Source organism: Adiantum capillus-veneris, chromosome 7 (assembly GCF_014529385.1).
Source record: "Adiantum capillus-veneris isolate H3 chromosome 7, ASM1452938v2, whole genome shotgun sequence".
Lineage (NCBI taxonomy): Eukaryota > Viridiplantae > Streptophyta > Polypodiopsida > Polypodiales > Pteridaceae > Adiantum > Adiantum capillus-veneris.
The window spans coordinates 124,750,690-124,775,560 of record NC_140937.1 but is presented as its reverse complement, the minus strand read 5'-3'; the positions used below and the strand labels follow the sequence as shown (position 1 = coordinate 124,775,560).

The 24,871-nt window shown below is 40.0% G+C and overlaps 1 pseudogene; it reads right to left on the bottom strand.

Moving 5' to 3' along the window:
* Positions 1-24,514: 24,514 nt before the first annotated feature.
* Positions 24,515-24,859, bottom strand: LOC147454566 (uncharacterized; annotated as a pseudogene).
* Between the last annotated feature and the right edge of the window lie 12 nt (positions 24,860-24,871).

Genomic DNA, 24,871 nt, shown 5'->3' with positions numbered 1-24,871 from the left:
TCTTTAATACTTGATTGAAGGAATTACTGTGATGGGAAGTTGAAAGAAACCATTAATTTAAATGTTAAAACAATGTGACAGGAATTAGAAAACAAAAGAATCATGTGTGAGTGCGGGGTGGTAAGTGGGGATGGACTAAGGTTGTCAATCATGGACGGGTGGACCTGATTAGTCAGGTAACTATCCATCCCTGCGCACTAAAAACGTTTAGAAAACTTCTTCACTTGGAAGAGAAGTCCAACAGCGGCTGTGCCCTCACATATGTTAGGGGGAAAAAAGTGTTGGTTGAGGATATCTTAGCTCAACTTGTGGAAGTTATAGGGCCAAAATAGTTTTGAACTTCTAAAATGTTGTCCCATTTCCTCTGCAAGATAGGACTAGGTCTTCGTCTAGGGCTATAGACCCAAGCCATTGTCAATGGTAAAGGTCTATTCCCTAGATTTTTCTTGTTAGGAACTCTGATTTTTATTAGACCTAGAGACCTGTCAAGGATCCCGTCCTGATCTTGGTTTAACGGGTTGGGGACCTCACAAGTGGTATCAAAGCCTGTGTTAATTAAAGTCTTGGACCTAGGGAAAAGTTTAAGGTGTTAGATAGAAATAAGTGATCTTTGACAAACTCAATTATAGAGATATTTAATTGAAACAAGAGAGAGAAAGAAAGAGAGAGAATTATCACCATCTTTGCAGGAAGATTCCATCAGGCCTATCGCAAATTCATGGATTTTAACATTAGATTTATGAAGGATTGCCTATCCCGACACTATTCTATGCGAAAAAGCGTGATGAAATGGCTAGACAAGAGATTTTTTCCTCCCACTTGGAGGATCAAATGGTCAGGATCTGGTGGAATTTTCTTCATTAATGCGGGAGAGTTAGAAGGTTTAGAACTAAATATGAAGGGACTCGAATGGGCCGAAGATCTTCATGTGATTGATGTATACTTTTTCATTGGGACGGAGAATCCAGAAGAAACCCTTGTAATAGATGATGTCCAAGTATCACAAAATCAGTGGGTGTTTGATCAGGTGTCTAAAGTAATCTACCCAGGTAGAATTAGACTCATAGGTGTAGGCCCTAGTTTTAGTGGACCAAAAGATGTTGTATATTTTGATCCTATATCTGATCCACTCAAAGTCCACAAGATTCTAGTGTAGGATTATCGTCGCCTTTGTACATAGTAGGATCTTCATGGATTGTATTAACTCTTGTACATACTATAATTCTCATGGGTATGCTATAAGCAGTTTTGTTTATGGTCTGGCAATTGCCTTCATCCTGTGTGCAAAATTTTTGAGTATAAGATAAGTTAAAAGCATGAGGAAGAGATATTTCATCTGGTACTAAATCCCACTAGTTCAATCTCAGGGAAATACTCGTGTAAATAGCCTTTACACTGTTACTCAAGAGAAAAAATTACTACTAAAGCAAGTCCAACTCCCTACCTTCAAGGGAGAGGGACCCAATTTAGAGTGAGATGCCGAAGCATGGTTAGATGCTATGCACGACTATTTTAAAACTGTAGGAACTGCTCAGGAAAACCAAACAATGTTGGGTATGTTCCATCTCAGCGGAGATGCCAAACTTTGGTGGAAGCAACACTGCAGAGATAATCCCACGAGTAGTCCATCTTGGGAGAAAATGAAGTAGGAAATCAAAGAACGCTATCTCCCTCCTGCACATCAGGCTATCAAGATGAACGAATTCTTTGGTCTACACCAGCTAGGACTCTCTTTGGAGGAGTACTACACAAAATTTGTGTCCTTACGACACTATGCTCCTCAGATGATAATGGAGCCGCAGATTGCTTGCTTTTGTCAAGGCCTCAACAAACCCTTGAGTACACGTCTCGAAGCCATGAGGCCTACATGAATACAGGATGCCCTTCTCAGGGCCAAGCCTCTCGTAGCTAAAGGAACCAACTCTACAAGGAACTATAATGGATTTGATAACTTTAGGGGAAGAGCCAAAGGAACTTTCAACCAAGGATATCAACAATGTGGTGTAGCTGCAGCAGTGAACTTGGAGCAGACCTTTCCAAACATTAGGTGCTATGGATGCAATCAAATGGGACACTATAGAGATAACTATCTTGAAGAGCAAAACCCTCGACTACTGTTAGAGCCATTTCTCAAAATCAAGGAGATAATCTAAGAAATGGAGGACGAGGTAGAGGAAGAGCATTAAGAGGAGCCAGAGCTTATGCATTCATGGGAGAACCAACCTTATTGAACAAGGAAGATGAAAGAGCCACTCGCTTGGCTACAGTTAGTAATCCTAGAGCTCAGTAATAGTAGGCAGTTTTGTAAACCACAATAAAATGATAATGTAAAACTTGGAGTTACTTATATATTATAATGGTATACATTATTTTCTTTTCCAATTTAATTAAGGAATGTAAAGTTAAGTTAGTACTCAATCAAGAAATTAAGGGTAGATCTAGCAAATGAGAAAGAGGTTCTCTTTAGGAAGGGAGGATTCAAATCTTAGAAATGAGATAGTTATCCAAAAACCAACTCACATTCCTTGTGCACAAGATAGCCTTCTTGAAAAATGACCTAGATATGGAAGTATTAATGTACAAGACACTTAGGAATCCAAAAAGAACTCTTGGTATGATACTTCTTAAAATCCTTTACATATTGTTGGTTAACCAAGTTAGAGCACAGAGGGGGTACCTCTGGTGCAATAGCGGAAGCTTGTTGCCGAATTCAAATTTCTCAAGATGGCAAGAACACGCCGAGAGCATTCAAGATTGGCAAAGCTGGAATACATGATACTTGTCGAACGTTGATAACTCTGAATGGTCAGTTAGACCGAGCGCGTTCATGTTGACAAGGTGGATATATGGATCTTTTATGGAATGGATTTAACCTGGTTTTTGAGATGATACATTGGTTTGTAAAGGTTTTTAAGATGGGCTCAACACTGAGAGTTTCTCTTGACTAGCAAGTAACTCCAACCAGATCGAATCCTTGAAACTAGGAACTCTTACAGTAATCAGTAACGCTTGGTAAAGTGGAAAGATTATCCCACTAAAGATGCCACTTGGAAAAATGAAACCCTTTTTCTCAAAGACTTTCCCAGTTTCGATTGAGATGAGGGCATCTCAAATTTTTAAGTTGGGGTGATTGTAAGGTCTCCACCTTTCTCGCTATCGGGAATGAAGTCAAGCTTTAGGAGAAAGCATTGATCAGGCAATCAGGTAAAAACACTATCTCAAAAGCAATAAAAAATGGTATTTTTGGAATCTTAAGCAAAGTAAACCCGGGCTAGAAATTTTTAGAACTGAATTTCGATAAAAATTGGCATAGTTATGGCCCTTGGAAGTTTACACTGTGGATTAAACTAATTAAATAAATTGTAAGGTTTTGATAATCATTACTATAAAAGACTTTTATCATAAAATCCCTAGATATTTATAGATAATTGCAAATATTTTTAAAATTAATCATGAAAAGGGTCAAATAATTTAAAAAAAGTGATTTTGTGTATCTTGGGGGCTGTGTGGGGTAGTAACGAACTTGCCCAGGCTGGAATTAGCAGCAAGGGGTGCTTGTGGAGCTGTAGGAATACCTTGGGATGCAAGTTACTGCCATTTCCAGCATGTGAGTGCCCAGAAACCTATAAATATGACCCCTTGCTTCACAATTTCAGACAGACTCGGAGTCCTAGCCATTTCTCTCTTACCTAGAGAGAACTCTACTCAAAAATCACTAGATAGCAAAAACTCTAGTTGATTATTCCATGGTAATTAGATTAATATTTTTTAATTAAATTAGATAGCTTTGGGATAATTTTAGACTTAGAATACATCATTAGAAAGCTGTGATAATTAGCTTAAACACAAAAAATTGGTTTAGCTAGTTATCTTAGTCAAAAAATCCTATTTTTTTGAAGGTAAATGAAAGGGGAAAATTAGAAAATTAGATTAGATAGCTTTGGGATAATTTTTAGAGTTAGAATACATCATTAGAAAGCCGTGATAATTAGCTTAGCCACACTATTTTTTTAGGATAAAATAAAGGGAGAAATTAGTAAATCATGTTAAATGATTACATGCTATTTATTAGAGCTAAAGTACGTCATAAAAAATCCGTGATAATAATTTCAAGGTTAGAAAATTAGTATAGATATTTATCTAAGTCAAATTATACTAATTCTATCTAAAATCTAAAGGAGAAAATTAGTAAATCATGTTCAATGATTACATGCTATTTATCAAAGCTATATTACATGATAAAAAAGACGTGATAATTATGTCAAGGTTAGAAAATTAGTATATATTTTTATCTAGGTCAAAATTATACAAATTTTGGATAACAATTAAAGGGGGAAATTAGTAAGTCATGCTAGATGATTACAGGCTTTTTATTAAAGTTAGATTACATGATAAAAAAAGGCATGATAATTATTTCAAGGTTATAAAATTAGTATAGGTATTTATCTAAGTCAAATTATACTAATTTTAAATAAAAATTAAAGGGGAAAATTAGTAAATAAAGTTGGAAAATTAAAAGATAAATACCACAAGTTCAAAATATCATTATCTACTTGTAAAAATTATACCAGGTTACTTAGTTAGTTAATAAAATTATGATTGACCAAAAGTCCTATTTTTAGCAAAAGATTAATTAAAATAAATAGACTTGCCTGTCAAAAGTCTCTAAGAAAATTACAGTAAGTGTGAACCACTGATATAAAGTTGAGAAAATAAAATCTTTAAGAGAAAATAATAAGAATAAATATTAAGTTCAAAATAAGCAGATTCACAGCTGAAAATTCGATGGGGAAATTAGGAAAAAGTTATAGAAAATTATAATAGAATTAGGAGAGCTTAGAAAACCCTTAGGGAAGTTGTGGAAAAATTTATCATACCTATATAGGCAAATAAGAGATTACTAGGTCAAGAATTTACCAATTCAGACTACAAATTTAACCTAGATTCGGATAAAATTGGATACAAAAGTTAAGTCTAGCTTTTGAATAATTTACCTAATGATTAGACCTCCTTTTTATAAGGATAAGAAGTTATGGCACCTAAAAGGACCTGAGCCAATCCTACATCTGATGATGAGGACAGAGCTCTAAAAAGAACTAGAGCGTCGCATGACAACGAAGTTGGGCCTAGTAGTAGGCCTACGGAGGAGAGTCTTCAGGTGCCAGCGCAGCAACAGATGGCCGATCAGTTCCAGGTGGGTTTCCCATTATTTAATTAATTCTTTACATAGTTTAAGTTCTTTTATAAGTTAACATTGTATACGTAAGGAGTGAGTAAGAATCAGAAAAGAAATAATTGGCCAAAAACAGAAGGTAACTTCCAACGTACATTTGCTTGTAAATTAGGAATAAATTGTTTGGGTTAAAGCTCATTGAATTAGGAAAGATATGATTGACCATCCTTAAGAAAGCTTTTCTCAAGACACCTCCGACTGCTTGGTATAAATTGATGATAATGATAGATTTCCAGTTCACGGATAAGTCCATTACCCCCATGAACGATGAGTTTTTACTCCGTGTCATGTCTTGATGTTTCTATATAAGTTAGGATACCGCTTTTATCCTAGGGGAGCCGCCAGGCTGTATGGGAAACTGGTTTGATGTATGGGCACCCCGAGGGGGTTTATCCACTCCGGATTGTGAATAAGCAATGGGTGCCATTTTCTCACCCTTAGGTGGTCTTGAGACAAGAAGAGTATTGGTCATGGATATTATGGACAATGTTTTGATTAACAGTAACCTATCTTAAGTTTAAAGATGTATGTTTGTTAAAAGAATGCTTTTCAATATTGTCTTTAATACTTGATTGAAGGAATTACTGTGACGAGAGGTTAAAAGAAACCATTATTTTAAATGTTAAAACAATATGACAGTAATTACAAAACAAAATAATCATGTGTGAGTGCGGGGTGGTAAGTGAGGATTGACTAAGGTTGTCAATCATGGACGGGTGGACCTCATTAATCAGGTAACTATCCATCCCTGTGCACTAAAAACGTTTAGAAAACTTCTTCACTTGGAAGAGAAGTACAACCAACGGCTGTGCCCTCACATATGTTAGGGAGAAAAAAGAGTTTGTGATGATATCTTAGCCCAACTTGTGGAAGTTATAAGGCTGAAATAGTTTTGAACTTTTAAAATGTTGTCCTGTTTTCGCTGCTTACCTCTGTCATTGCTACATAATCTGCTTCCATGTAGAAAGTGAAACTTTTTGCAGCTTTGAAGCCCAGCTTACTGCTATGCCTCCAACCGTGAAGACATAGCCAGTAGTGCTTCTTTGAGTATCTTTATCACCTGCCATATCTGCATCAGCATACCCTTGAAGAAAAATATCAGTTCCTCCAAAATACAAAGTATTTTTTGTTGTCCCTTTTAGATACCTAAGTATCCACTTCACAGCTTGCCAATGCTCTTTACTTGGGTTTTCCATGAACCTACTTACAACTTCCACTGCATGTGTAATTTCTAGCCTTGTCCAAGCCATAGCATACATAAGAGAACCTACCGTTGTAGAATATGGAACTTTAGACATATAGGCTATCTCCTCTTGTGTCTTTGGACACATATCCTTGGTTAGTTGACCAACCAAAGGTGTAGAAATCGTTTTTTCATTTTGCATTGCAAACCTTTCTAGTACCTTCTTGATGTAATCCTCTTGAGATAGCTTTATTGTCTTCTTCGTCCTGTCCCTTGATCTCTTCATACCAAGTATCCTCTTTGCAGCACCTAAATCTTTCATTGAAAAATATTTAGAGAACTCCTCTTTTAGGTCTTTCATGTCCTACATGTTAGCACTTGCATGTCATCAACATAAAACATTAGTATGATGAACTTCCCATCTCCCAAATTCTTTGTGTAGACACAGTGATCCGAGTTGTATCTTGTGAATTCATGATCCAGCATCCATCGATTGAACTTCAAGGACCATTGTCTTTATGCTTGCTTTAAACCATACAAGCTCTTCTTTAATCTGTAAACCATTTTCTCCTTACCTTTTACTTCATACCCCTTTGGTTGAAGCATGTAAATATCCTCTAAGTCACCGTGAGGGAATGCTATATTTACATCCATTTGCTTAAGATTTAAATCATGAGCATCCATAAAGCTTAAGACAAGCCTAATTGAGTTCATTTTTACAACAAGAGAAAATATTTCATTCAAGTCAATACCTTTCTTTTGAGAAAACCCTTTTACCACAAGCCTAGACTTGTAGCTTTTCTTACCACCTTCTTCTTCCTTTAGCTTATACACCCATTTGTTCTAAAGTGCCCGCTTACCTTTAGGCAACTCAACCAACTCCCATGTTTGGTTGCGATGTAATGAGCCCATCTTCACTTGCATGCTCTTTATCCATTCTTCTTTGGATGCGTGTTGCATAGCTTCCTCGTATGATTTTGGCTCTCCAGAATCTGAGATTAAGAGATGGTTGAAGGAAGGAATAAACCTTTTTGGAGGTCTACTTGCTCTTGTGGATCTTCGGGGAATAGGTTGAAGCTCCTCATTTGGTTGATGGTGTTGTACATTGCCACCATTTGCACTCATTGAGTCTTCACCGTCCTCAAGCTCCAGGTACTCATCACCTGTGTCTTTTGTTTGTTTTCCTTTCAAGTAATCTTTGTACATATTTTTTTCGTTAAAAATTACATCCCTACTCCTAAAGATTTTACCATCTTCAAGATTCCATAGGCCATACCCAAAGTCACCTTCTCCATATCTGATGAAGAAACACTTTTGGACTTTTCATCTAGCTTTGACCTTAGGCTTCTATCTATGTGCATGAAAGACTCGCACCCAAACACTTTGAGAAATGAATAGTTCATCGATTTACTAGTCTACGTATCCTTTGGAACTCCCCCATCCAATGTCGTTGAGGGTGACCGGTTGATTAAGTACACAGATGTACTTATTGCTTTCTCTCGAAGCTCAAGCGGTAGGCCTGCATGTAGCCGCGTGCTTCGTGCTTGCTCCATGATTGTCTTATTCATCCTTTTCAAAATCCCATTTTGTTGAGCTGTCCTTGGGGTTGTCTTTTGCCTCAAAATGCCATTGCTAGCACAAAAGATTTTAAAAGCTTAGCTGCAATATTCGCCTCCATTGTTTGATCTGAGGCATTTAATCTTAGTATCTATTTCATTCTCCACAAAGGCTTTCCACCTTTGAAATATGGAAAACACGTTGGATTTATTCTTCATTACATAAATCCATGTTTTCCCAGTCGCATCATCTATGAATGTTAATAGTACAATAAGCCACCAAGTGACGGTGAACTTGGAGGACCCCAAACATCAGGATGAACCAACTCAAGTTTTTTATAGTTTCTTTCATTTCTTTATTTTTAAAATTTTACCCTCTTTTGTTTTCCATACACACAATCTTCATAGAACTCTAAGTCCACTTCTCACAAACCTGGTAGAAGCTTCTTTGTTTGAAGGATTTGCATTCCTTTGGCACTCATATGCCCAAGCCGGTAGTGCCACACCGGACTGTTGACTTCTGTAGTTGTTGCACAACCTGAAGATTGTGAGCTGACAGTACACAAGTAAAGTGTACCAACCTTTTCTTCTTTGGCAACCACCAAGATCTTCCACCGTTTGTTTCCGAGTGCAATGTTGTGACCTTCATCATCCAATTGTCCTGTAGAAATCAAATTCTTGCAAAGAGAAGGAACATGCTTAACATCTGTAAGTTTCCAATCATTTTTGTTAGCTGTTTTGACACAAACTGTACCTTTGCCGACAATTTCACAAGCTTCATCATCTCCCAAGTATACATACCTGAAGGAGTACGAGCGGAAGTGCGACGCGAGAGAGAGTGCGAGAAGAAGAGCACGACGATATGGTGAACTCGCTCTACTGTAATGTGTAGACCATAGTGAGTTCTTATTAGGTTTTAACAAAAGAATATGTGTACATCCCTGGCGGCCCGCCCACTTACCTGGGCGACCACATTGGGCTTTATACCCCAACAACCTCCCACTTAAAGTCCAATGTGGTACTTTAAGTGTGAGAGAAGCTACTATACAAGCTAATATACAAGAGATGTAGAGAAGTGATGTACTACCCTACACCTAACTGATTGCGAAAATGCGCAAAGCTCTCTGAGGGAAGTCCTTTTGTAAGTAGATCAACAGGATTTTCTGTGGTGTGAACTTTGACAAGCTGAAGTTCAAGCTGAAGTTGCTTATCCTCGAGCATTTCCCTGATGAAATGATACTTCACATCCACATGCTTTGTCTTTGAGTGATAAACTAGATTGCGAGCCAATTGTATAGCACTTTGACTATCACAATATAACACAGGCATCTCTTCTTTGATTCCCAAATCTGTTACTAGTCGATTAAGCCAAATTGATTCTTTGCATGCCTCTGATGCTGCAACATATTCAGCCTCTGTAGTAGACTGAGTAACACAATCTTGTAATCTAGAACGCCATGATACTGCTCCACCAGCCAATGTAAAGACATACCCTGACGTAGACCTTCGGTTGTCTAAGTCACCTGCATAATCTGAGTCTGTAAAACCCTTTACACTTAGCTCCTGACTCCCATAGCATATACGCATACTCTTTGTAGCTTTCAAGTACCTCAATATTCCTTTCACTGCCTCCCAATGTTTCTTGCCTGGGTTTGACATGTATCGACTTACTACTCCCACTGCAAATGCAATGTCTGGGCGAGTAGCAATCATTGCATACATCAAACTACCCACTGCATATGCATATGGAACCTTATCCATTTCAGCCTGTTCTTCCTCAGACACAGGACGATCTTGTTTGCTAAGTTTCACATATGGTGGCAATGGAACACTCAGTGCCTTTCCCTTCTCCATATTGAAACGTTGCAAAACCTTGTCAATATACTCTGTTTGAGATAACCAAATCAACTTCTTTGACCTGTCTCTCTCAATGCGCATACCAAGTATATATGACTTGCCTCACCCATGTCTTTCATGTCAAACAATTTTTCCATCTTTGACTTCAAAGCTGAAATTTCTTCCAAGTGCTTGCCAGCAATCAACATGTCATCCACATACAAAATAAGGATCAACCAACTACCATCCTTAGCCTTCTTTGTATGTAGACAGTGATCCAACTCACTACGTTTGTAGCCTTGAGAAAGCATAAACTTGTGGAATTTATGGTACCATGCCCTCGGTGATTGTTTTAAGCCATAAAGACTCTTTAACAACTGGCATACCCAATCTTCCTTGCCTTTCTCAACAAACCCTTCTGACTGCTGCATGTAAATTTCCACATCTAAATCACCATGCAAGAACGTTGTCTTGACATCCATTTGGTGCAACACCAAATCTAATATGGCAACCAATGCAAGAAAGCATCTCAATGTAGTCATCTTGACCACCGGAGAGAAGACTTCATCAAAGTCAATGCCTTGTTCTTGCTTAAAGCCCTTGGCAACAAGCCTTCCTTTGTACTTTGGCTGACTATCATGAGCGGTGATCTTATACCTGTAAACCCATTTACAGGGTAGAGCCTTTTTGCCCCGTGGTAATTTAACTAGCTTCCATGTCTGGTTTTTATGCAGAGCTGTCATCTCTGACTGCATGGCCAATTGCCAATTCCCGGAGTCCTTCATTTGCAATGCTTCCTTGTAACATGAAGGCTCATTGCAATCAGTGAACATGACATAGTTCATAGATGGAACAAACCTATCAGGAGGTTGCGTGACACGTCCAGATCTATGCACAATAGGTGGCTCAGGCTCAGCCACAACCTATGCTTCCACTCTATCCTGTCCTTGCTCCTCTTGAGCCCTCACATTTTGTCTTGCACGTGTAGGTCCATCTTCTTGGAAGACAACTCTTCTAATCTCCTCAACCCTCTCTGGTTTAGAATGATATTTGGATTCATTAAAGTGAACATCATTGCTGCGGACAACCTTTCTGGATTCGGGATCCCAAAGTCTGTACCCCATCTCACTAGAATTACCATAGCCTAGAAAGATGCACTTTCTACTCTTTGGCTCAAGTTTGTTCCTAAATTCCTTTGGAACGTGAGTATATGCCTCACAGTCAAAGACTCTGAGATGCTTGTATGGGGGCACCTTGCCTGACCATACCATCTCTGGCACTAAATCCTTCTGCAAAACCTTGCTAGGAGATCTATTTACAAGATGAACAGCTGTTAATACAGCTTCAGCCCAAAACCCATTTGGCAGCTGTGCATTAGACAACATACTTCTGACCTTCTCTTGTATGGTCCTATTCATGCTCTCAGCAACACCATTTTTAGGAGGATTGTAAGGAGCAGTAAGTTCACGTTTTATACCTTTTGACTCACAAAAGTCCTGAAAGGCCTTTGAAACATACTCTCCACCATTGTCAGTGCGTAAGCATTTAAGCTTCTTGCCACTCTGATTCTCCACAAGTGTCACAAACGTTTTGAAAACACTAAACGCTTCATCCTTGTGCTTGAGAAAGTAAACCCATACTTTTCTCGAGTAATCATCTATAAATGTCACAAAGTAAGAAGCTCCCCCTAGAGATAGGTTAGGCATAGGTCCACACAAATCACTATGAACAAGTGCCAACTGTGTATCTCTTCTACTGCTTCTATGCTTATGTGGCTGCTGTGTTTGCTTACCATACAAGCAATGTTCACAGAAATTAAAATCATTAAATGAAAATCCAGGAAAATAACCAGAACGAGACAAGATTTCCATTCCCTTCTTGGACATATGTCTTAACCGGCTATGCCACAAAGAAACGTTCAGCTGCTCGGTTACATTGATTACATTTTTAGAGACATTTAATACATAAATCATGTAAAGTCCTCTAGACTTTACTCCATGTGCTACTGTCATAGAACCCTTGGATATCTTCCACATGTTCTGTCCAAAAGTGGTGATGTAGGCAGCATCATCAAGTAAACCTGTGCTGATCAAGCTCTTTGTAATTGCGGGAACATGTCTCACATTCTTCAGCGTGAAAGAAGAGCCATTCTGAAACTTCAATTGAACATCTCCAACACCTAAGATCTCACATGTCTGCCCATTGCCTAGCCGAACATGATCTTTAGTGGTCACATAAGAGGTAAACCACTCCTTGTTTGGAGACACATGAAGTGATGCCCCTGAGTCTATAATCCAGTCACTCAGTGCAACTCCATCAGATGCTGTAAGAAGAGCTGAGTCCATTGTATTCTTCAAGAAGTAGATGTCTCCTGACACTAGATTGTCATCCACTGCAACAGTGTTTGTCACATTTATTTCTTGAATCTTCACTGAGGACTTGTTCTTCTCACCATGGTCTTCAGCTTTCTCTTTGCCTTTTTCTGCTTTCCATTCTCTGCAGTCTCTTTTCATGTGACCCTTCTTGCCACAATGGTAGCATTCTATGTCACTCTTGCATTTAGCACTGCGGGACTTGCTACGAGAGTGATTCCTCTTTCCACCTTTGTACTTTTCTTTGGTCCTTCCCCTGACAACTAAGGCTGTTCCTTTGCCTTTGTCCATTGTCTTTCTATTGGTTTCTTCAGTAAGCAGACTTCCTTCTACACCTGCTATGTTCAAACCATCTGGAGGTGTAGAATTACTCAAAGCTGTGCGAAAAGTGTCCCAACTTTCCGGCAATGTGATCAACAGGAACATAGCTCTAACAGGTTCATCAAACTTGACACCTTGAGCTGACAACTGACTGTAGATTGTGTTGAATTCATTCAGATGATTGGACATAGGTGTCCCTTCTTTCATCTTCAAGTCAACAAGATTCTTAAGCCAGTATACCTGTGAAGCTGCACTTTGCTTCTCATAAAGATCACTCAGCTTTAACCATGCTTGATAAGCCGACATCTCGTCTGCTACATTGAAGTAAACGCTTTCTGCCAAAGTCAGCATAATGGTAGAAAGTGCCAATTCATCCATTTCGCTCCATTCATCTTCGTCCATATCTTCTGGTTTTATCCCCTTGAGCTTTATAGGTTTTATCTGCTTCTTTTGTACCAACACGTGCCAAATCTACTTCTTCCACAATGGGAAATTGGTTCTATCCAGCTTCTTGATATTGTAAAGAGCAGTGTCCTGTGATCCAGCCATAGCTATGCTTCACAGTGGTTTACTTTCCTGGGAAAAATTCGGCAGAGTTTCCCCTGTAAACTGACCTCTGAACCAATATCAACCTGTCAAATGAACCAAGAAAGCTTCAGATTTTGCATAAATTTCGGCAGAGTCTCCTTCGTAAAATGGCTCTGGTGTACTAAAAAACAGACCAAAAAACAGCTCAAAAAACACTGTCTCTCTGACACTGTAAGCTGTGGGTAAACCTTTCCTGCACCTGTACTGTCTCTCACTGTCCTGTCACTGTCCTGTAATCATAGACTGTGACAATGCCTCAACGGCAGTAAAGCAAAGATGCAATCCCAACTGTCTAACTCACAGTCAATACATCCTAGCTGCCTATCTAAGGGTGCTCGAGGGATCGCTCCAAGACTTGTATCACCGAAAGGATCTCAACATTCGAGAATCCCCCAGCTCAATAAAACCTCACTCGACCCTCAACAAAGGCTGCAGTAAATCTGACAGTACATAGACTTCCCACAAAGTCATACATCCACAAATTTCCCACTGTATGTTGTAACCGTTGCGGCGGTTGTTTGCTGCGTGACTCACAGCCAGCAAACCCTCAACAGACATACATCATCTCTGACAATACATCCCATGTGGAAGTACCTGCAATGTCAGGATGAAATCTGGAATATCAAGCAGCAAACACAAGCTACCTGATGAACTAGTGGATGTCGCCTACAGTCTGTGTGTAGATGCGCCCGTGTCGTATGTGACACGCCTCCAAGAACTGTGAGCCATCCTTCGATGTGTAGACAACCACAAATCAACACTCTGGGAGTGTCGATATCCTCAGCACCTGCAGTCGTAGGCCGAAAACCCCAAATTTGCAGAGTCGGATCTGCACCCGTCAAGACCACGTAGTCGAAAATGGCCTGCGCAGACCTTTGTCGAAGCCGAACGGTGGCTGAGATGACCTCAGAATGAAATTCTGACAACACTAAGCCCTTCGGGCTTGCCCACGAGATTTGGGGCCGTGTCTTTGCCTGTCGAATTTCACTCCAATCTGAGCTGGTGACTCTACCTCCTGCAGTGCTGCCCCGAGCCTTGATCTGAACTCTGATACCAGTTGAAGGAGTACGAGCGGAAGTGCGACGCGAGAGAGAGTGCGAGAAGAAGAGCACGATGATATGGTGAACTCGCTCTACTGTAATGTGTAGAGCATAGTGAGTTCTCATTAGGTTTTAACAAAAGAATATGTGTACATACCTAGCGGCCCGCCCACTTACCTGGGCGACCACATTGGGCTTTATACCCCAACAATACCCAAAATTACCTTTGGTGTAATCTTGGAAATCTTGCTTGTGTGGTGTCACATGGAATGAAGCCACGAAATCTACTATCTAGAAATTAGACACGTTGTCTAATGAGAGTTTTAGAGCATCTTGCTCTACTTTACTTGCCACATTGGCCTCCGATGTTGGCTTGTTGTCTTGAGACTCCGAATCCTTCTTCTTCTTGGACTAGCAATCCTTCTTGATGTGGCCCTTCTTGCCGCAGTTGCAACATTCAAGAACTGACTTTGTGTATGACTTGCTCCACCTTGAGCGATCAGCGATCACGACCCTTTTGGGTTTTAAACCTCTCCTTAGGCCTTCCTCTTGTTTCCACTAATAGTGTAGCACTTGATGATTCTCGCGTGCTTCTCCTTCGCATTTCCTCGCTTAGGAGAACACCCACAACATCATCAAACTTGTATTTGTGCCAAAGATAGAATTACTTACAGTCATCACAAGGCTGTCCTAACTATCCGGTAGAGACGATAGTAGAAAAAAGGTTCAAAAGACATCCTCATTAATTGATAAGTGCTAGCAAATTTTAAAGAGCAAAGGGTTAAGAGCCCCCTGAAAGACCCTTTAAAGGGTGGAATAAACAAAGGGCCCTTCATGCAGTTGAGCCTATGTGCGAATTGTAGTAGCCAATGACTTTTAGAATCTAGCACTCAATCGCCATCTGTAGCTAGGGTATGGGGGAGAATGATAGGATGAAGTCCATTGTGTGGACAATCAACCTCTAAATGGTAATTAGAAGTGGGACCAATTATTAGACAACAAACAGCAAGAGTCCCTGTGGCTAGTGCAACTAGAAAAAACCCTTGACCATCAAATGCAAGCTGGATTTGTGATGGTAGTGTCGTTTTTTAAATGGCTTGCACATCAATTAGGTCTTGATTACTGCTATGGATTGCCTCCCTCCATGCCCAAAATGGAGTAGGACACAAAAAATCCGCCCACCGCCAGCTTAGGAGCCTATAATATGGCCCCTTTACCCTAGTTTAAATTGAGTTTCTTTATTGTGGGGGATAGTTGAAGCACTCCCCATCAAAAAAATAAATTATGCAATCTGTCGGTCACTATTGGTCCACTATCGGATATGGGGCATTAGATCGCATCATAAGGGCCCTCTATAGGCATCGTTACATTGTCTACAGGGGAGCCTTCTAAGTATGACTTATTATCAGATGACTAGAGGTGTGTATGTTGTTGGGAAGTACTCACGATAGTCTAACTAAACGATGTGTAAGTATTGTCTAGTAGGAGTACCAAGTAGGGCCGCACACATTTATTATATGTATTGACGATTTTGACCCATTAATTTTAACAATAATCAAGAAAGATGCTAGTGGGAGGTTTAAGTGAGTTAAAAGAAAAGAAAAAAAACAAGTGAAAGGGTCACGATGGCTTTCTAAAATGATAAGAAAGTGATAAAATCATTAGATTGAGTTTATCTAGAATTATTTAAGGTGAAGAGTGTTTGGGAATGTCTCTTTAATTAAGCGATTGAGCCTCCTCATGCAAAGAAGCAAACCAAAATACTACCATTTTTTTGAAATTTGTAGGATGTTTGAACTAAGTTTTGACATCATTGCACCCGTTTTTCTTCTCTTTACTATGGTTTGCTCATTAATATACATACATACATACATATATATATATATATATATATATATATATATATATATATATATATATATATATATATATATATATACATATATACACACACACACACACACACACACACATACATACATACATACATATATATACACACACACATACACATACATACATACATATATATACACACACACACATACACATACATACATACATACATATATAAAGGGCTCATTAATATATATATATATATATATATATATATATATATATATATATATTGATAAATATTTATACAATATAAACAAAAGATCTTATTAACATATATTATATATTTACTTATTTATTGTGCACGCGTGCTCGTGCATGCGTGCGCGCGTGTGTGTGTGTGTGTGTGTGTGTGTGTGTGTGTGTGTGTGTGTGTGTGTATATATATATATATATATATATATATATATATATATATATAGAACTTACTAGAATTATACAGTAAGCTTCACTTTATCATTCTAAAAGAATAGAAGGCAAGAGAAGTCAAGTCATGTGAGGAAGTGAAATGAAGGTGAAATAAAATTATCCATTTAATACTTTAAAATTATCCATTGAAAGTATGCCTTACCCAACACTTCTCTAAGGCTTTTTTTAGAAAGCCAAAAAAAAGGGGAAAGTTTGGGGGAGCAATGGTCTGAGCGAAGTAAGAGCGATGGTCTGAGTGTTCTAGGATTGTCCATTGCAAAGTCTGAACAGCATTGTCTGAGGAGCCTTGAGCGTGTAAACAAATTTTCCTATTAACAACCGCAGTTAAGGGGGACACACAAGAGCGAAGGGTTTGGCTGACATAAAGCTCTTTGAGCAGTGTCGATTTGGCCTATCCTTGAAAGATCGAGCTCACAATGGCTAGTCAATGCTACATTTGGCTCGCCCATAGCTCTTGTTGGCTCACAGAAAATAATCGCCCAGTTAAAGTTAATAATCATGTGTGCTTACTTAAGTTAATAATCGCCCAGTTATAAATCACCCAGTTAATAATCGCTTGTGAGCATTTTGTTTACTTTTTGACCTTCTACTTGAGCTCCACAGCCGCCTCCTGTGCGCTGCATGCTCCTTATTGCGCACACATTTTACCTATCAAGGGAGCGATTATTGTCCCTGCCCAAATCGTTTGTGCTTTTTAGTGTTAGTCTTTATTACACCCACTTAAGGTGTGGCTATAAAGGGCTTTAAAGCCTTGTGGCTCCTACGGTCTTGAGATTAACCAAGTGGCTTGATAATGGAACCCCATATTGTCGAATTTTCAAAGATGTTAGCGAAGGGTAAAATACCCGAAATGGAGCTAGCCATGCCGCGGATGAAGGTGACGGCTCGGTCTTGAGACCGTTGGAGGATGCGACAATATTGAGCCCCAATTTGCCAAAAGCTTCAACCACAAAAAAGGACACAACTGTTTTAATCGAAAAAGTACCATGTGAGGAAACAAGGAAGAAAATGACCTCAGTGCAAGGGTTCAAATTCGAGGTAAAAACCCTCAAAGACGGGGTCCCTCAGGGTCCCATCTGTACAAATATTAATAAGGCGTCAAGTGCATCTGCAGCTTGCCAGGCATCTCATTTGTTAGCATACTCAAGGGGCCTAACTCTAAGGATTATGGAAAAGGCTTATCAGAAGGGATGTCGAGTGAAGGAGATATTGAAAACTGCAGAATACAAGAGCTCATGGAAGTCAACAAAAGGATTGAGTCCGGCCCTAACAACAACAAAAGAACTTGCTCCCAAACAGATCATAGTGGGCTGGTTGAAGACGGGTTGGCACATCGGGCCTATTCTGCTTTAAGAAAGTCATTGCCACAGCAGGTGGAGCTTGTCGAGGCTATTACTGTAGTGATTCCACCAACACTTATCAAAAAACAGTTAGCCAGGCAAGCTTAGCTAACGCTGGTATTTGGGTTCAGTGGAAGAATCCCGAACAGGTTTGAGATGATTCAATGGCTTCAGGGCCCTCAAATTCTTGGTCATGGAGGAGCAGTGGAAAGTACTTTTTACCTAGCTAAAGGGTTTTGTTCAGTGAGATTCAAAGAGGCCTCATATGTGGAAAAGATCCTCGACAAAGGGCCCCTAGTATTTAATAGGACTATGGTCTGTGTGGTGCCTTGGGAGCCAGTGTTCGACTCGGCTGAATCTCTACAAGGGTTTCATCCGGTCTGGGTTGAATTTGTGGGACTGCTTAGTTGGCTGTGGGATAATCTCAGGATTCCCTCTAGTCAACTCGGCACTCCCTTATTTATACCTAGCAAGAGAGGGTTTGTCAGAACCTCAAACAGGGTTTGTATAGGCTGGGATGTGTCTAAAACGCCACCTAAGAGCATGGTTATCAATGTAGGAGGTGGGCTTGTTACTATTCCACTCAACTTTGGAACATACTTTGGAGCATGCTTTGAATGCAACAACTTTGAACACTTCGCCAAGGATTTCTCCTTGAAGTCTAATGGTACTGCAGCTCCAGTAGCACGGGCCACCAATGAAATGGAAACCCAGATGGAAGGGCTAGAGAAGCAAGGAGGTAGTGACAAAGGGGAAAATGCAGGGAAGGATAAAGAAGGTATGATGGATTTAAAAATGTAGGAAAAGATTGTGGAGGAATCGATTCCCATACAACGAATCTCGAAGGTGCATGCAATAATAATAAGATCATTACTCTCGCTGCTACCCCGAAATTTATGACAATGACAATGATGACGGCAGTTCAAGTCCCTGGTCTGAAAAGAGCCAAAAGGGTGAAGGCAGTGTGGCAAGAGACCCCAAAGTACTTCAAGCCGTGAGAACACTTGAGGTGAAAGGTTCTAGTCCATCCTCCACCCCATTGAAAGGAGGGGGGTTCACTGTCCCACTGCACAATCCATTTGCAGCAAAGTTTGTGCGAAAAATGGGCGATGATCGACTTATGGGAAATCGGCCCATAGAACGGCACGCCTTGGTTCACCTACACAAGCCTCCAGTATGCCCGCACTACCTCCAGGCTAGATAGATGCTATTTCTCACACCAAGTTGACTGGATACCGTCGTTGATGGAGATGAAGGTAGTCCCAACAAAAAGCCTATCGAATCATATACCTCTTCACATACATTTTAATAAGAATACAGTGGAGGAGCAGACCCCAAGAGGTGGGGAAAAAACTATTAGTAACTGGGAACACCTATTCAAAGACCCTCTTTTCAGGAATCTAACCAAGAAAGCACTAGATAAGCTCAAAAAAGATGTTGACCTCAACAAGCACAATGCGTGGTACCTCTTTGCTCGGAGCATCTAGAAAGTAATCAAAACCTCGGGCCCCCGAATCAAGAAAGTTAGGGAGGTACACCTTCTGCATCTTACAGCGGAGGTACAGTTGCTTATCTCCAAAAAATCCAATGGGCTTGCTACTGAGGATGAGCAAAAACAATGGCTTGAAACCAAATCTAACCTTGCTAATGAGCAGTTAGAAGATATCAAAAAGGCAAGGCTTCTCTCCAGGGAGACTTCCCTTCAACCTAAAGCCTCGAATCAAGCTCATTTTTTTAGGGCTCTAAAAATCAAGAAGAGCCGAGGCCACGTCCACTCGCTCGATGATGAGACAGGGACAACATTTCATAACCAGGATGAGATGGCTGGTCTGATGCTGAGCTATCTTTGTCAAATCATTGAACGGCCAGAGATCCAGTCCCAAGAAGTGGAAGAAACCAGAGGGTCCTTACTTCAGAGTGTCAAGAAGAAGATTCCCCACTTAGAAGCTAATCTCTTGGAAAGGGCATTTTTCGAAGACAAATGTTCACTAGCAGTGCAAGCCCTTGGCAAGGAAAAGTCCCCTGGTTGGGATGCGATTACGGTGGAATTCTATAGAGAATTTTGGGACGATCTCAAGGTCCCAATCACAAGGCTATCCAATAAAGCCATTGTCGAAGGGTTGTTGGAGATAAGTGTAAAGAGAGGGCTTATCAAACTCATCCCCAAATAGATCTGTTGTTCTCAATTGAAACATTGGCGCCCTATAATGATGATGTCAGTGGCCTACAAAATTATTGCTAAAGTTGTAGCCCTTAGACTAGCCCTCTTACTAACCAAGATCATCTCTCCCCATCAATATGGGTTCATCAAAGGAACGTCCATTTACGATAACATCTTGGCAGCAATGGTCGGCATCGAGTACGTAATTGTCACAAAGCAAGAGTGTGTACTGTTAAAGTTGGACCTGGATAAGGCTTATGACACAATAACATGGATATATATAGAAGCCGTTATGGAAGCTTTGGGCTTTGGGCCGCGCCTATATCATACGGTAAGTGTATTGGGAGTTGGCATCCAATCAGAGCTCCTATTCAACAATAGATTTGTGGGCTCTTTTGAGGTCAAAAGGTCTATTAAGCAAGGATGCCCTCTGGCCCCCCTACTTTTTGCCATAGGATCACATTCTTTAATCACGAAGCACGAAGCTAATGTAGAACAAGGGGAGTTGCAAGGCCTGGCTTTGCCAGGAAATAGCCAACTCCTAGAAAAACTTTTTGCAGATGATTCTCTCGTCTTCTTGAAGGCTTCCCCCAGGTCATCAGGAAAGCTCTGGAGATTGTACAAATATTCTCAGTAGCTTTGGGGTCCCAGTGTAATATAGAGAAGTCAAGGCTGATCTCCCTATCGGAAAATGACTCATTTGACCCTCCTGACTGGTCGGGGGAGATTGTCACAAATGGGAGTATCTTCAGACATCTGGGAGCCCCCTTGGGGGTGGACGTAACTCACAAGCAAAGATTTGAGTGGTTCTTGAAAAAATCAAAACAATAATGAGTAGGTGGGAGTATGCTCTTCTGCCATTCCCAAGTCGGATAAAAGTGATAAATGCCTTTATGATTCCTTATATTTCCTTTGCTAGCCCGCTTCTCAAGATGGCTAAGTGTCACTAGAAAGAGTTCTTAAAACCAGTGAAAATGTTTTTATGGAAAAACAATACGAAATACGGGGGGACATGTGGTAGGCTTGGTTGGCAAGAGTCGATGCCACACATATGAATCCCAAGCCCGGTGGGGGAGCATTGCACAATGGTGGCAAGTTGAGGTTTTTTAAAAGGTTGTGCATGGACTAGGAGCCACCACAATGTGCTGGCTTAGTTGAGATGACCTATTTTAAGACTAAGGTCACAAGTTCGAGGTTGATGACGATTCACTGGAGAAAACTTCAAAGTAAATTGAGGTGGCTCTCGTTAAGAGTCCTACCAAAAAACTGTTGCATGTTTATAGGATAAGCTGCACGTTAGGCATAAGATGCATAGGAGCATGGCAATCAACTATACACGTCATAGTTGTATAAGGAAAATTTTTCAGCCAAGCATGCTCTTCTCTCTCTCAAAGAATAATGAATTTTTCTTACGAATATTTTGATACATGTTTTGCTCGTGAGTCAACCTGAGCCACGGTTCTCTCACTCTTAGCTAGGAAGTGGTCAAGATGCCACTCCAATTTTTCTTCATCAGTTTCTCCATTGAACACTAATTTGTTATTCACATAAGGGCTATGAGCCCCACAGGCTAAGAGCCATTGTCAAGACCTGGGGTAAGACCCGAGGCTGGTATTTCTTGGGTGATTGTTCTCCAGCTTGAACAAATCTATCCCTTGGAGTTCCCATTGATGTTACTGGCCAAGCAAGAGTCTTGCCATTACAAATCTTTTGGATCTCAAAAGATTCCACCCAATAGAACGAGAAAGATTGCACCTCCCAGGATGTTTGTATTGCTTAGGCTGGTGTTGTTGTTTTTTTGGCTTTCTAAAAGAAGCCTTAGAGGAGAGTTGAGTTAGGCATACTATAAATGTTTTCAATGATGATTGAGACTTACCTTAAATGTTATTCCATTTAAATAGAACGAGAAAGATTGCACCTCCCAGGATGTTTGTACTGCGTAGGCTGGTGTTGTTGTTTATTTGGCTTTCTAAAAGAAGCCTTAGAGGAGAGTTGAGTTAGGCATACTATAAATGTTTTCAATGATGATTGAGACTTACCTTAAATGTTATTCCATTTTAAAATATTAAATGGATCTTTTTATTTCATCTTTAATTTCACATACTGACATGTCTTCACTTTTCTTTTTCTTTTTTTATAACATTAGGAGAAGACTCACTTTTGGGCCTTTCAGTTCTAAAGAGAGAGTGGCGCTCGACCAATGAGGAAGAGGCTAACGTTACGTTTGAGAATCGACATTTTGGAGCCAAACTCTTCAGAAAAAATGGAGAAAATATTATTTTTGTTCATCAAATTGCACAATTTCACGCTTTCAAGGCATAAATGCCATAAGTTGTACTAGCTCTGTACCGACGAATTTCAGAACTTTCATTGAAGACTCTATCTGGTATTCATGTTCCCGCCCAAATATGACTTTGAGTAGCTCTACTTCCCTCTCAAAACTTCTTTCCTTTTTCATATTTGTGCTAACCTTTCTGTGTATTCTAGTGCACACCATGACTACTTCTCGAAGGCCTAGCACTACCATTGACTCTGTTAGCATTTTTAACAGTTATACTACAGATGATCAAGCATGGATACCATCTTGAATAACTATTGGAAGTTGGGTTCTACTACAAACTAGGCAGAGGAAGAGGAGTCAACGCAATGATTTCGTGGAGGCTTTCAAGGGACAAGTTAAAGAGTTTAAAATTGTGCACAAAGCAAGCGGGCGAAAGAGGTCCTCATACAACATGCTTTCCAACATGCAGAGCAACTGTAAGTTATTTTGAGCATCTCACTTAGTGCATGATTATATTTGAAGGTTAAGTGGTGGATATCATCTTTGGTATGTTTCAGTTATTTATCCATCGAATAGGACGGATTGGCAACCAGTTGAGAGCATAGTTGGGATTTTTTATGCTTTCCATGCATTTATTGGTGAGCAAATGTACAGAGGAAGACAACACAAGGAACTTGCAGATAATGGAATATTATTTTATGATATGTCATATTTGGAACCGAGAACTTCCTTTGGTTGGGGTCGTGTAGCTCCTTTGTCACTTACATCCTTTGACAGCAAGGACTGGTCTCTGCCAGCTTTGTAAACTAGTGAAAGCTTTAGGAATAGGTTTTTTAGGATATACAAAAGTCCCTCAAGTATTCAATTGCCATAAAAATAGCTCGGCTCGCACTATTTATGCCTCTTGAAGTGTTTATAGATTTCTTCTTTGATGAGCAAATAAGAACTACCACAACAATGTTCATTTGCAAGTCTGAAAGTTGTTTGGCCTTTTTAGATGATAATTGGGATAGGAAATAGTCACAAGGCAAAATCTATATTTTGCAAAAGAAGTACATAATTTGCAAGTTCATTATAAGCTCTCAAAATTTCATAGTGTCGTTTTACTATTTTAGATATCGTCTTCTTAGTGGGCAGATTATTCCACTCGACCAAGATACAGAGTCTAGCCTCGAGAACAAACCTTTATCAATGGAGCTCTACTTTTGAGATAGCCTACTTACTGTGATGGAGACAATGTCAAGCACAACTCTTGCACAGCTCAAGGTAGATCTTACATGTGAATAACTTTCACTTTTGCCGGAATTGTATGCATTCAGTCTCAACAATAGAAAGGTGCTTACTAAATGGATGAATTTTGATTGTCTTTTTTAATATGTTAAGACATAGAATCTAACTCTTTCTTCTTCTCAGATTCCAAGACGCAAGGAGAAAAACAACATTGTGCAAGGAGTCACTCTCAAATACACTTCACTTAATTGCTTCCACCAAAAGCTAGGTCACATACCTTGTGCACGCAATGAGCTTTGATGCCATTGCAAACCATGATGTACACTTCAAAATGACTAATACATAGACATTTTGTGCCGCTCAAACAATGTGTAAAAAATGTACACTTTTCATTGTCTCAAAACTTTACAAATTGTGTTGTTTTTGTCAAGATGTATACAAGTTATTGCCCCCTTCCCTTGCTACTGCTCCCCTATCCTCTCCTCCGGTTGGTGCCACTAGTCCCATGTCCTCTCCCCCGATTGCTGCCACTAGTCCCCTCCCCTCTCCCCCGGTTGTTGTCACTGCTCCCTATATTATTTCCTTAACTCTCCCATTTAAATATCATTCAACTCTGACAAACAGTCTGACAAACACTCTGAAGATTCACAGAATTCCGCCATCGCTACAAACTTCAGAACATACTCACAGACATACTCTGGAAAGACTCGCTGCTTCCATTATGCATTTAGAATACTACATTGATGAGAATACAGAAAGAGAAAGAAGACAACAGTGTTGACAAAAAATTCTACACTTCCTTAATACTGCAGGAATCTGCCATCACATCCTCTTCATCATCGTAACGTGAGCTGCCTATTTCCGAACACCCCTTGACATAAATAAACATCCCTACACTTAAGGTCCCAAAAGACACACCCCATATTAAGGTTCATTACATAGTCACTTTTAAAGTCAAGATCCTACTTCACCGAGGTGTAGCCTTAACACTTGGCACAGCAGCTTGAGCCATAGGCTGACCTCGGACCCATGATCCCTTGATCCATGTTCAGCCACTTTGATTTTTTGCATTCAGTCCCTGCTTCTGCTCCATTTCAACAATTGCATCCTCTACCACAGGTAACTGTACCGCCAGCGGTTCTGCATCCACATCAACCACAAGAAGTGAACCTTTTGTAACTGTCTCCATGCTACTCTCATGTAGTTCCTGCACATTTGCAGCTTATGATCCCATTTGAATACTAGTCTCATGCTCCATCAGCTGCTTGCGAATTGATTCCAATTGCATTTCCAATTCAGCATTCCCCTCACGCAGCTCGACATTGTCCTCGCGGACCTTATGCTCTCCAGCAGCTTCAAACCACGACTTGTACTTATCAATCGGCTTCGCCATGTGTTCTTGAAA